Source organism: Tenrec ecaudatus, chromosome 9 (genome assembly GCF_050624435.1).
Source record: "Tenrec ecaudatus isolate mTenEca1 chromosome 9, mTenEca1.hap1, whole genome shotgun sequence".
Classification (NCBI taxonomy): domain Eukaryota; kingdom Metazoa; phylum Chordata; class Mammalia; order Afrosoricida; family Tenrecidae; genus Tenrec; species Tenrec ecaudatus.
In genome coordinates, this window is record NC_134538.1 from 101774301 (window position 1) to 101788114 (window position 13814).

A 13814-nucleotide genomic window follows, 5' to 3' on the forward strand; every position below is an offset into this window, starting at 1 on the left:
GGTTAAAAAAAGGCCAGCAAGGCACAGAATTGAACTCTGTGTGAAATATATCTGTACCTTGTGCAAAACATGGAGTCCGTTTTAAAAAATGCATCCATGCCTTCATCTCCCAAATCTTCCGTTGTACGGCCCCATACTGAAGGTGTCCCTGCGCAGGTGTCCCTGCCCTCTGGCTGCCTCGCCGTCTGTGCGCCTCCTCTCACCGTGCAAAATCAGTGTTTATTTTCAAAAGATTCCATTGTTTCTTCCTGAAACAGAGCTGTTCACGGATTTAATAGCTCCTGTGTGCTCAGTAATACTGTCTGGCCACTGCCCAGAGCATTCGCAAATCTGTTTTCAATCTGCGTTGTACTTTTGGGCAGAAAAGGTACTAGATAAATAAAGGCCGAGAACATACAAAACTTGGAACAAGAAAAGCACGTCACCTGAAATTCTGCAGTATTCTCTCTGGCACCTTCATAACAAGAAGCCCGAGGGCTGAGCTATGAGAGTTTGCTGGTCATCTCTCAAGCCGACAGAATATCCCAGCTCGTCAGAAAGTACCTCCGTATGGCTGCGGCTTGACTTTATTCCATCAAGAAATAATAGACTGCTGGGTCCTCGGAAAGCCTGGTATTTGTGCTTATAAAACTTAAAATCGTGTGCCACTTGAACGAGTGGAGAAAACACATGTATGGAATTACAGTGACAGCTGATCCAATCATGCTGTCAATCAAACCACTCAGGCTAGTTTGTACTAGTAAGGTTTGTTTCTATTTTTATTTTTATTCTGATTTTTTTAAAATACAGATTGTCAGTGAGGGGAGTTTTCAACTCCATTGGTTCTACCTTTTATTTTCCATTTTAATTTCCCCATAACTTAAACCAAGTGTCTGCTAGGCCTAGGTATTTTTGTTCTGATCGACATGTTTATAAGAACTGGAGAGGTCATTTATTGGAATGAGCTAACTGACTTCCTCCCTTCCCCTTTTCCTTTTTGACATGAATTTTACTGCCTCCCGGATAAAGAATGATGTTGCAAAGTTACTGTGGTTAAGGTGAAAATACCACTAAAATGATTATGATTTAGAAGTAACTTTCTCCTGCTGCTTTAATCTGATAAGTGGCTACTTTAGACATAAATATATATGACATTTTCTGACACGGAATGCTGGTTTGGGGTATCTGTTACTTTGACACTATTCTTGTTGGCCTTTTTCTCCTTTTTTGCCAGTGTACTCTACCTAGTCCTATTTGAAAGACAAATCTTAATTTTTTAAAAAGTCTAGAAGCAAGAAGTAAAATGAATGATTTGTTTCATGATTTATCACCTATGTCCAGTTTTGTTAGCCTGTTATATGATATAAGTAAATTATCAGGGTTGTGTTCTTGTACCCTTTTTATCATTAAAAATAACACAATTTTTAAAGAAATCATAGTCTGTGCATGGAGGAGGAAAAAATATATCTGATAGGCAAGTTTGAGGCTAGCTTTTGTGTAACAACTTTCTCATCCAAGGAGCATAAGAGGAGGAGGTGAAGAGAACTTTATCCAGAGCAGATGCAACTACCAGGATGAAAGAGTTCAGCCCAGTTGAGTTCTTTCCGGCAGAAAAGGGACTGAGTCCAAATATTTTTTTCAATATGGTTCATTTGAATGTTGAGAGCAATTCCATTCAAAACTTTTGGTAAATTGTTAATTTTAAAATGAAGTGCTATGGTGTGTTAATGAGAATAAGGTTCACATCAAGAAACAATGTTGTTAAAGTGCAAGTTTGATAATCAACCTAGCCATTTTATATAAGAAGAAACTTTTTCAGACTATAAGAAAAAAGTTAAAAGTCCCTTCTGCTAACTTTGTATGTGTGAAAAATACGAGGCGCGTAGTCTAAATATAACCATTGTGATGTGTGTATTAATATCGCCACTTTACCACTGTTACTACTATTTCTAGAGTGTTGCATAGAAAATTAGAGGATGTTTTGATTGTGTTTTGTTTTAATATGCTTTTGAAATTCATCCTATTGCTTTATAATCACATGTCAGCCATGTAACCCCATTTTCCCCAGGACACATTTGCCTGTGAAAATACTCATGCCACAGCTGTGACCATCTCATGTGTGGCAGGGCCCGCAACTGTGGAATCACTAACAACCCAGACATGCAAACCTTTCCTTTCAAAGGTCATTAGCTCTCTTCCAGGGCACCACTGTAACCTTCCTTTGCCACCTTGGCATGCATAGCACTCTGCTGTTGTTAGGTGTCATCAAGTCCGTGCCAGCGCATAGTGACCCTGTGCACGAGAGTAAACCCCGCTCGGTCTGCTCCAGCCGCGCGATTGTCCCTCTGTTTCCATTCCTCCAGTGCTCCTGTGCGTCCATCCTTCTTGTGGAGGGCCTTCCTCGCTTCTGCTGCCCCTCTACTTGACCAAGCATCATGTCCTCTTCAGGGACTGGTCTCTCCTGAAAATACGTACAAAGTCTATGAGACAAAGTCTCTCCATTTTGTCCTTAAGGAGCAGGGCACTCTTCCAAGACAGACTTGTTTGTCTTTTCGGCAGTTCGTGGCACGTCCACTATTCTTCACCAGCACCACCAGTCAACTGCCTCCATTCTTCCACAGTCTTCCTGTTGCAATGTCCAACTTTCCTTATTCAATGTCCAACTTTCATATGCACGTAAGACAACACTCTAAGGGTGGCGAAACCGTTTCTTCCAGGTACCCCTCTCTAACTGTCCACTTGTATTTTGCTGAATGAGTTAAGTAAACCCCTGTGCACCTGAACTATTAGTTTGTCTGTGACTTAGAGTTGAAAGCAACCAATACAGATGGTTTGTAATCCAAGTTCCTTTCTTACCTCTGAGCACAACCTTGTCTTTTGTTTATGACAATCCTCTGGTTTTAAGGATGTGGCTGCTGCTCCTATAGCTCTTCTAGAACACGACCCCCAATAATATAGTTCTAGCTTCTCTCTTGCTTCAGTGATCATTCAAGATGAAAAAATATATAGTAGATTATTAAAGATGGGGAAAACGTGACTTAAAAGAGGTTTACAGAGGTAGAGAAGGAAGTCAAAGAGAAGGGGACAAGACAGAAAAGGGGGAGAGAAAGCTACTTTTTGGTGCCCAAAATATGCTTCTCTACACCCCGAGTTTATGTTCACATATCACGTTCTACCGCTTTCATCAGATGAGCCATTTCAGCAATAACCTCTCTTCCTTTTTACCCAAACTCCAAAACTGGACAAAACTCCCCCCGAAAATATATTTTACTGTCACCTAGTTTAAGTCCTTATCACTCCTAATTTGATAAATCTTTCTAACCTTTTGGAAATGAAACCTTTTACCAGTTTCTTATTTATTTCTGAGATTTCCTACCTGTACTCCCAACTGACCATGCCCTGTCTCCTCCTGCCCTCAGCAAATAGACACAGGCTCTTCTGCCTGTGTGGGTCTTCCCTTCGGGCAAGGAGCTGTGGCTATTTGGTCAGTCATTCTCATGATGTATCTTCTGCTATGCCTTATGAAGAATCTCTACTGGAGCAAAAGCTAAGCGCTTCGCTGATAACCAAAAGGTTGGCAGTTTGAAACTTCCAATGGCCCCATTGGAGAGAAGCCCTGGTGTGTAAAGGCTTACCGCCTAAAGGACCCCAGAGACTAATTCTACTTGGTCCTACAGGATCAGTCCAAGTCAGAATCAACGCAACACACAACATACCTGGAGAATAAGTACAGTGTCAGCTCTGTTAAAGAGAGAAGGATTTGTGGTGCAGAAAGCTACCTTTTTAGCTTCCCAAGAGACTTACGTGGCTCTAATTCCCCGGTGACATAGTCTTGAGTTGCTAACTGCAAGGTCAGAAGTTTGAAACTGCCAGCCCATCCTCAGGAGAAAGATAGGGCTTTCTGCTGCCATAAGTTGTTACAGTTTTGGAAGCCCTCAGGAGCAGTTCTACCCTAGCCTACGGGGTCGCTCTGCGTCAGAAGCAACTCAATGGCAGTGAGTTTGGTTTGGGGTTTAATGCTGGACTCATGGCACAGAAGAAAAATGGTGGGAAGTAGAATAAAATGTGAGTGCAGTTTAGCTTCCTATAATGGCACTAACATTTATAGTCCTTGATTCATACAAAGAGATACTACTCAGCCACTAAAACAAATGAAGTCTAGATAGATAGATAGATAGATAGATAGATAGATAGATAGATAGATAGATAGATAGATAGACAGATAGAGATGCAATTCTATGAATGGAGCTTGAAGACACAAACTCACTACCATTCAGTAGATGCCAGCCCCAAGCAACCCTACAGGCAAAGTGAACTAAGCCAATCGCAGAAGGACAAATGCTGTACGACTGCATCTATTTAAAAAGACAAGAAAAGGCAAATGTGTAGAGACCAAAGTTTATGAGTGTTTACCAAGGCTCCTGTAGAGCTCAAAGTTCAAGTCTTTCTCCCCAAATTGAACCTTGCCCCAATTCGATCTCCGTATCCCAGTTAATGACTTCTCTTCTGAACCTCCTGGTTCCTTGCATATTGCCCAGTGTTTTAAAGGTTTCTTTTTCTTTTCAATTGCCTTAATTTTGTAGGTTTGCTTTGTCTGAAAAAGCGACTTGTCTCTGTGTTGCAGTTTTCATTACTGATTGGATGACCTTATTGTTCCATATAAAAATGGGTTAGTCTACTTTGGTTCACAAATAACTTCAAATACCATTTATCTGCTTTTTAAGGTATGAAAGTCACGCAGTATTTTTCTGTGGACCATCCCGGAGGATGAGTGCTGTGTTTTGTTTGTTTTCTTTGTGTACATTGAAAGCAGGAGGCAAATGTGGAGACTGGAATGGTTCTCAGCTCACCAGATCATTTTCAAACAGTACACAAACAAACAAACCCAAGACTGGCCCAGAAAGTTAAACCTCAACTTCACTAGTTTCTGAAATAGGCTGACCCTTTCTTTTTAGAGTCATTGTTAAAGTCCTACTTTTGAATTTACCTTTTTTCATTGCTTTAGTGGTAGAACTTCTTTGTATGGGGACACAGAGGAAGTGCGGATGGGTTGCGGTGTCTGTGAAAATGCCTAAGTTTTGTCTCCTGCTTCCCAATCTGTCCTGAGAATCCAGACATTGCTCTCCCTGGACCTCGACAAGGAGCCCTGGTAGTGTAATGGCTTTCAAGCTGGGCTGCTAACCATAAGGTCAGCCATTTGAAACCACCAGCCTCTCAGAGGGAGAAAGAGGAGATTTTCTACTCCATTCAAGAGTCACAGAAACCATACAGTCTGTTCTACCCTGTCCCGGAGGGTCGATATGAGTCAGAATCGATTCACTGACAGTGATTTGAGTTGGCTGGTGTCTTTACAAGGCGCCCTGGTGGCATTGTGAGTTAAGTATTGGGCTGCTAACTGCACAGTCTGCGGTTGAAACCTAGCAGTCGCTCCTCTGGGAAAAGTGAAGGCGATCTGCTTTCACAGCCTCAGAAACCATAGGGAGCAGTTCTCCTCGCTCTCCTACAAGGTAGATATGAGCCTGAACCAACTGACAGTCGTGGTTTGGTTTGGGGTTTACTGTATACTTGTAAATTGGCATTAGCCAGTTCATCACAGGCCATCATCATGCATGGAATCCAAACATGTTTGTGCAATGTTGTTAGGCTTTGCTGTGAAAAGGAGACTTTATTAGGCCCATGGGCAATAAGTAGGTTTTTAGTTGGGGGGGGCGGTTCTGAGAGCTCCTCTGGAGAGGCTGGAGAGCGAAGCTCTCTGCCTCTTCCTGTTAGGCCTGTGGCTGATTGAGCTCCCACTGGGTCAAAGGTGTCACGGATCAGTGGCTACTTTAACAGGATAAAGCATGTGAGGCAGTGAAGACGGTGCCTTGCACGTGTAGCTCTCAGCGGATTCCAGTTGTGATTGCTGGTTTTGATGCTAGTGCTGACAGAAATGACTTCCCTCCTTAACCATTCTTGCTGCTTTACATCCGTCTAGAGAAGCCATTTGCAGGCAGGCAGGCAGGCAGGCAAGCATTTATTTCCAAAAGCCACTAAGGTGAAGGTTTCACTTACTCCGAGTGCCTTCTGAGCCCGCACCAGTCCCTCTCCGGTTTTCACAGGGGCCTTATGTTGTATGGTCTCTTGCCTGGCCCCGCCTCCAGAAATGGGATCACCCACTAGGTGCAGGCCAACGTGCAAAGAAACGCAACCGTCCAAGTGAGCAGTCACTTCCCCCGCCATCTAATTCTCCCCAATAGCATTTGAGAGAGTGAGAGGATTTCTGACCACTTACACGGAGATTTGTGGTGGTGGTGACTGGTCTCTAGTCAATTTCGGCTCGCAGTCATCCTGCCTGCGGGTTTTCTTGGCAGTCAGCTAGACAGAAGCCACTGCTAGGTTTTTCTCCTGAAGAACCGAAGAGTGCCTTTGAACAGCTGACCTTCTGGTTAGCAGCCATGCCCTTAACCGGTTATGGGACCCGGCTTCCTCAACAGACAACAGTGCAAGGACATGCGATTGGGTTTTACAAACTAGTGCATGGTTGCAATTTTGAACTTTTGTAGGCAAAATAAGTATCACCCCTAGGTATTTGTGAATTACTTTATCACCTAACTGAAAATGCCAATAATACTGGAAATTTTTAAAATCCAGACATGTTTGAGACTTGACCTCAAGCCATTGGTTGCGTTATGCAAGATTTAAAACATAAGCTCGGTTACGGTGACCAGGTAGCAGCCTCTGCTCCAAGCCACCTCTCGGCCTCTGAACTTGTCTGCGACCAGCAGCGCGGTCCACAGGCTCCGCGGACGCATGCGGGTTCTACTTCCAACCAGCAGGTTGCAGGTGGCTGCGCCCAGGCGGTGGCGGAGTCGCAGCTGCAGCACGGCCCGCGTCTGTCTGTAAGTGGTTCCACAGGCTTCCTGTCCATGACCGCCCGCGCCAGGCTGCGCTCGACCCCGTGGACGTTTTGTGCAACAAAGCAAGCTGCATACCGAGGGCTTCCCGAGTCTGAAGCTGTGGCTTTCACCCTGAAGAAGTCTGCTAAGGGCCTGGAGTCAATCCGAGTCCCGGGACCTGTATTGGGAGTGAGAGGCAAGCGAAGGGAAAGAACCCGCAGAAGCGCAGGTCAAAGGGAGACCCGTGCTACAGCTGTGGACATCTAGACCATCGTGCCAAGGAATGCAAGCTGCCGCCCCAGCCTACAAAGTGTCCCTTTTGCCAAAGCATCAGCCATATGGTAGCGTCTTGCCCACGGAAGGCCCAGCGGGCCCCCAGCTCACAGGGAAAGGCAGCTAACTTGGGGGAAGAGAAAGAGGAGCTTCCCAGCCCTGCCCTGTTCCCAGAGGCCAGAATTGAGCCGCCGCCATGGGAGCGGCCCTTTTGCCATCAGGAAATTTCAGAGCCTAGGCAGAGTGGAGAAAGTGGGATTGGGGGCAAGAGGGGGCAATAAGGGGCAGCAGGTCAATGCGGGGCCCAGAGCATCACCTCCTCTTCCCTTTGGGTGGGAAGGAGTGAAGTGAAGGAAGTCCCACTAGACTTTATCCAAATGCAAGAGAGGCCCTTTAGAACCCCACCCCCAAGTCTGCCTGCTTTATCTGAGCAGCACCCCCCCCCATCCCCGAACCTCTGGTTTTTGATAGTTACCTGGATGAGGAAGTTTTCCTTTCCAAAGCCATTACTTTCTGTGGGAGGGAATCTCTTTGGGGAAGTCAGGCTTTTTCCATCACTTCTCTCATAACATGCCCCAAACTGCGGGTTGTGATGAGAGATGGGTGACAGAGGGGTGACTGGGGACAGCTGGGGGCCTGCTGCTCCTAAGCCCATCCGCACCCCATTCTGGTCAATACAGTTTTGTTTATGTGCTCCCTTGGGTAGCTGCCCCTTGGACCCCAAGTTCTCCAGAACGCCAGCTGCAGGAGCTATGCGCAAACAATGTATCTTGTGCATTTTAAGGTTTTTTTCTCTTAGTATAAATATTCCGGGTTGGTGCTTTTGTGTGTGTGTTAATCTTAAGGCCCTTGTTCCTGCACTGTGTCCTCAGGTGCATGAGCAACCTCGGGGATAAGTTAGCAGCAACTCCAGGTCTGCACAGCAGAAACACTTTTTGTTATGGTTTCATCACCTCAAAGAACAGCTATTTGGAGTGTGTAGCCTATTGAACTACCGCATGTTGTCAATCAGAGCTGGCTTTTCTGCCAAAGTGTCCTCTTGAAGCCCTCCTTCTTGGAAACCATGTGCCATGGGAGACTGCGTTTGTGTTGGGTTGGCCCATGGCTTGATCTTTTACTGAAAGACTGGAAACTCAGGCCAACAGGAAGGTGATGCCATCCATCTTTTACTGCTTTCGTGGATTAGGTTGTACCTTACATGCACAATGATGTGTGTGTGTGTGTGTGTGTGTGTGTGTGTGTGTGTGTGTAAACCTGAGTTGATGACATAGGTTTTAAGAATGATACCTACCCGGATGGCGTCTAGTTAAGACTCACCCACCCGGAGCTCCTGCTGCCCAACCAGAAAATTGGGAGGTAAGGTAAAGGAGACTGGGAGGCAGAATCCTGAAATTAGAACTAGGGTACTAGGGTCTGTCCTGAACCCCACGTTTTGTGATTTCCACTCACAAAGCGAACCAAGGACGCACTAAATCACTCTAGGTTCGGCGTCCTGGGCTCGTGGGCTCCAGCTGAAGAGCTACCTCTGCTCTGATTTCGAGCAAGTAGTGATTTCCCCAGGCTGACGCCCTAAAGGGGACATAATCCCAGACAAGAGGAGACCCTCTGAGACCTACTCACAGGATCCCACACCAGCGCTCACCACACTGTTAGCTGCCTTGAGCTCATAGCCTGGGGCGCGGGGGTCGGTGGGTAGCCATAGATTTGGAGTAGAAGAAAAAGCAGGAATTTACCTGAGTTAGGTCCCGGTCATAGTCCAAGGGGGAAATTCAGTTCCAGTTGGCCGAGAAGAAACCAACCTCCATGATAAGCTGGATCTCCCCCTCTGGAGGTCAGCGTAAAATCAAGAATGATACCCATCCTGTGCTGCCCAGGGAGGGCTTATATAAATCTAGGGCTAAAACTCTTCACCTTCCTTAAAATTCCAACTGTTTCTGCTTGGCTTCCACAGAGATCTAAGCAAGGGCTTCTTGGGGTGCCCAAAGCCAGGGTCATGATCTGTACTCTAGTAAATCCACTTCACAGTGCAAAGGAGGGACGGGGATTTCATTTATGCTCTGTGACCACTGCAGACCGACCTCACTGCTGAAATGGGGCAAATGCAATAGAATGCAGTAGTGAACGATGATGGACTTTCAGGGGCTGAACCATCCCTGGAATGAATCCCACTTGGTCATGGTGAAGTATTTATTTTATATACTTTTGTACTCTTGGTCAGTATTTGTTAAGGTATTTTTACATTGATGTGCATTAGAGGTATCAGTCCAAGGTTCTCAATTCTTGTGAAATCCTTGCCCACTTTAGGTATCAGTGTTATACTAGCTTCAGAGAAAGAGTCTGGGAATTTGCCAACTTTTTCTATGTTCTGGAAGAGTTTGTGTAGGATTGATGTCAGTTCTTCCCTGAGTGCTTGGTAAATTCTCCTGTGCACCTGACTGGCCCAGGTGATTTTGTTGTTGGTGGTGGTGGTGGTAATCCCTTGATAACCTTGTCTGTTTCTTCTATTGCGGTGGGTCTGTTGAAGTTCTTGACGTCTGTCTGGGAATTGTCTAGTGAGGAATGGTTTTTCCACTTATTTGTCCATGTCTTCCAAGTTGTTGAAGTCATTGGATTACAAGCCGTAGTAGTACTGTGGAATTAGCGTTTTAATTTCACTAGCTCTGTTGTGGTGTCCCTGTTTCATCCCTCACCCTGGCTATTGAAATGTGTTCCTTCCTTTCTTTGGTGAGATTTGCCAATGGTCTATTAATTTTATTAAGCCTTTTAAAACACAGCTTTTAGCTGCATTGATTTTTTTTGGCATTGTTTTCTTGTTTTCCCTTTCATGTATCTCAGCCCTGATTTTTATTATTTCTTTTGCTCTTAGTAGGACTATCCTATTGACGCTTTTCTAATTGCTGGAGGCTTTGTGCCAGCATAACAATCATAAGTCTCTCTTCCTTTTTCATGCGTGCATTTATTACTATCAAACTTCCTCTAATAACTGCTTTTGCTGTGTCTCAAAGGTTTGGGTACATCGCATTCTCACTCTCTTTGGCTTCTAAAAACTTCCTAACTTCATTTCTTTTTCTTTTTTTTCCTAACTTCATTTCTGATCTGGGCCAGTACCCACTCATTTTGCAGCTGAGAGGTAGTCATCCTCCAATTGTTTGCCCTTGTTTTCTAAATCCTCCTTTTGTTGGTTTCTAGCCTTTGGGCATAGTGGTCCATGAGGGAAGTCTGAGTGACCTTTATGTGTTTGAATTTACACAGGCTCAACTTATGCCCCAGAATTTGGTCTCTATTTAAGTGTGTGCCATGTGGGCTTTAAAAGAATGTAATTTTTTTTTTTTTTTTGCATTTGGGTGGAGAGCTCTGAAAATATCTATAAGGTCAAGTCACCCAATGGTAGAGTTTAGTTCTGTAGCTTTCTTGCTACACTTCTTTCCCTGTGATCTGTCTTTCTCCAAGAGCAGTGTATTAAAGTCGCCTACTATAATTGTTGAGCCTGTGATTTCTTTTTTCATCTTTTGGAGTGTTTGATTGACAGATTTTGTAGGATCTCTCATTGGGCATGTATATATTTATTATGCTCACTGGTTCTTGGTCTACTGTTCCCTTGAGCGTTATATAGTGCCCTCCTTCTCTCTTGCTTTGTTTTGCACCTTAAGATCCAGTTTGTCAGAGCTTAGGATTGCAACCCCTGCTCTTTTTGAATTGCCATTTGCTTGCTTCATTCGAGCCTTTGATTCTCAGCCTATTTTTGTTTGCAAGCTTGAGATGTGTCTCTTGTAGGTAATAGATCAATTGCTTGTGCTTTCTAAGCCAGTCTGCTAGTCTCTGTTTTTTAAGGGGTGAATACAGTTCACCCCTTATTTAAGATATTATACCCATCTGTGGTCTCTGTGCTGTCATCTTGTAACTTTTGTGTTGGGGGTTTTCCTACCTCCCTTCTTATCAGTGAACTGTGCATGCATGTGGCCCGGGAGGGGGGTCATTCTTACCTTCTTTTCACCATTGGGCCCTTATTTTGTACTGAAAGAAAAATAGCCACAGCATCTTGGGCATAAAGCTCTACAGTGGCCAATAGGGTCTGAAACAAGCTTGGGGGCCCTTCTTTTGAAGTAGGCTGTCTTGAACCATTGTTGTTTTAATGTTCCCCTTCCTCCACTTCCTCTTTAGAATCAGATCATCAGTCCTACAAAAGTGTCAGTCCTACCCTACCTCCACCTCAGACCTCCTCCTACCACCACCACCACCAACACCCAGCAAATCTACATATATACACATTTAATTTGTGGGCGTTCCCACAACTTCACGCACTTTCTTTAAAACACAAAAATCCCTAGAGGCTGGGAACAGTTCAACCCTCACGCCCACCCTTTCTGAGTCAAGACCAGCTCTTAGTAGTTGTTAGATGGACCAAAGCTGCTCCCCAATCACAGGCTCATAGGGTAGGGAGATGCAACAGGCGCCTTCCATGCAGAAAGTGGGGGTGGGAGACCAAGAAAGGTAAGAGGAATGTATTTCTAAATCACTGAGGAACTTTTTGCAGGTACAACAAACTTTTATCAAAGTGTCCATAAGAATATTTTAGTAAAAAAAAATACAACATTATTTTAGTAGAAGACAGATGAATGTAATTCCATGTTTACTGCTAGAAACCAAAGCTTTGTGTACAATCTTGAATTTATGGGAAGGGAGAGAGGCAGGGTAGGAAAGTGTATACTTGTCTGTTGGTTCCCAATACCTTTACCTCATTCCTGAACTACAGGAAGGCTGAGCCCCATTGGGCTTTGGTGACCCCTCCCATCACTAGGGGGTGGGGTATGGTTGCTTTTGCTGTACCTTGACTGCCTTTCCCTGGAATCCTTTTGAAACACAGGCTGATTCTTTTTGCCCACCCCCTCTCTTTTTCCCTGGGAAAATACAATGAATAAATAAAGACTTGTTGGTTTGAAAAACATTAAATAAACAAATAAAACATAAGTCCTATACTTCATTCACTTTCCATTACATTCCATAACTAAGAAAAGAGGAAAAGTATTGGTCACAGGCAGATGACTGTTAGGAAATTTTGTTTGCTTGCTTGCTTGTTTCAGACCTTACTTGGCTACCATCTCAAAAAGTAGATGTTGGTTTTTATTTTTCTCGATGATTTTATTTAAATGTCATTTTAGATCTTTGGAATTACTTTTGTGTCTCTCAGACTGACTCATGCTCTCTCCACCTTCTTTTCCTCTTTTTAAAATGCAATTCAAATGTCAATTCTGTACTCTTTCTTTGAAGGCAATGATTGACAAGCATGTCTCTGTTTCCTTCTTTGTAGGAATAAGTAATAAGAACTTACTATAAAATGAAAGATGAGTTAAAATAGCTGAAAGTGGTATTTTTAGAATCTTTTGGGCTTTGTACAGAGGAAGCTGCTGTTATGCTTATATTTATTCATTAACTGGAGGAAGAAGTTGCTAGGGAAAGCAACATCCTTCTTTTAGAGCAAAAGCTGGGCTGGGGAGAGTGAGACTCGCTTCTTATAAGCTGCAGCTCCGGCTTCCTTTACCACACCTTTCACGAATGTTTCCAGGGTGTCTAACACTGCGAGTCTCTATTTTGCATTTCTGTGAAATTTCCTATTCTAAGTGTTATCAAAGATGTTCTTTTAGAAGGAAGATGAACCATGGACTCTTCAAGTGTATTGTGAACTCATTAAATAAAAAATATGATGTTAGGTGCTGTGATACGTAACAGTATTTGGGATCACAAAACCAGTCGTAGATGGGAAGGCAGTGAACAGCCAACTGGCTGTGTTCCAATAACATTTTACTTTGAGTCACTGAAATTTGAGTTTATTTCATTTTCACATTTTGTGAAAGAGTGTTCTTTGGGCTTTATCCAATTTTACACTTGATCTTAGCCAAAAGGCCGAGAGGCGATTTTTTCAATCATTTTAAAAGCTAAAAAACTTTCTTATAAAAAGCAGGGCCTAATGTTCTGGCCTGGGGACTGAAAGGGGAGCCTTTACTTAACAGTCAGGTGTTAGGGCTAGACTTACTATAAGAAAAGTAATATGCCCTTTTTTAAGAGTAGAAAATAACGTTTTCCCTCTTATGAAATATGAGAAGTAGTTGCAAATGTGTTTGGCTATGTCCTTCTGGGTAATTTAACTGATAGAACTCCTTGTGTAGTCGTGCAGGAAGGTCAGATGTGGGGAGTCTGAGCAGAGTAAGGAGCTAAGAGGGCTCTGCTTCCAGTTGTCTCCGTTCAAAGACTCACTTTCCAATGTTTACGATGCAGAAAAGTGAGGAGTGCCCGGATGTTGAGGCTAAACTGTAAGCAGGAATATTTGTATTCCAAGGCTTGTTAAGATTCCAAACCACAGGACAGGTCCTGAAAAGGTCATTCCAAGATAAAGAGTTTACGTCTATTAGAAAGGGCTATTTTAGTCAAATCTAGAGAATTATGGAGAACATGAATGATTTTTACCCTAACCTGATTCCTGTTCAGTTCATTCTGATTCATAACAGTCTTACATGAGCATAGAATTTCCCATACGGTTTCCAAGGACAATTTTCAAAATTGAAAGGATGTGATGGTACTTGTTTGTATCTGCTACTGAGTCTGTCAGGCATGAGACAATGATCACAGCCTGAGTGGAAGATGAGGGGTTATCAAGAGCTAAATGACCGTGATCTCACTGAGGACCCAATG

The 13814-nt window shown here is 43.7% G+C and overlaps 1 pseudogene; it reads right to left on the reverse strand.

The window, feature by feature from the left end:
- Positions 1-12864: 12864 nt before the first annotated feature.
- LOC142457453 (U2 spliceosomal RNA) lies at positions 12865-13040 on the reverse strand (annotated as a pseudogene).
- Positions 13041-13814: the final 774 nt, after the last annotated feature.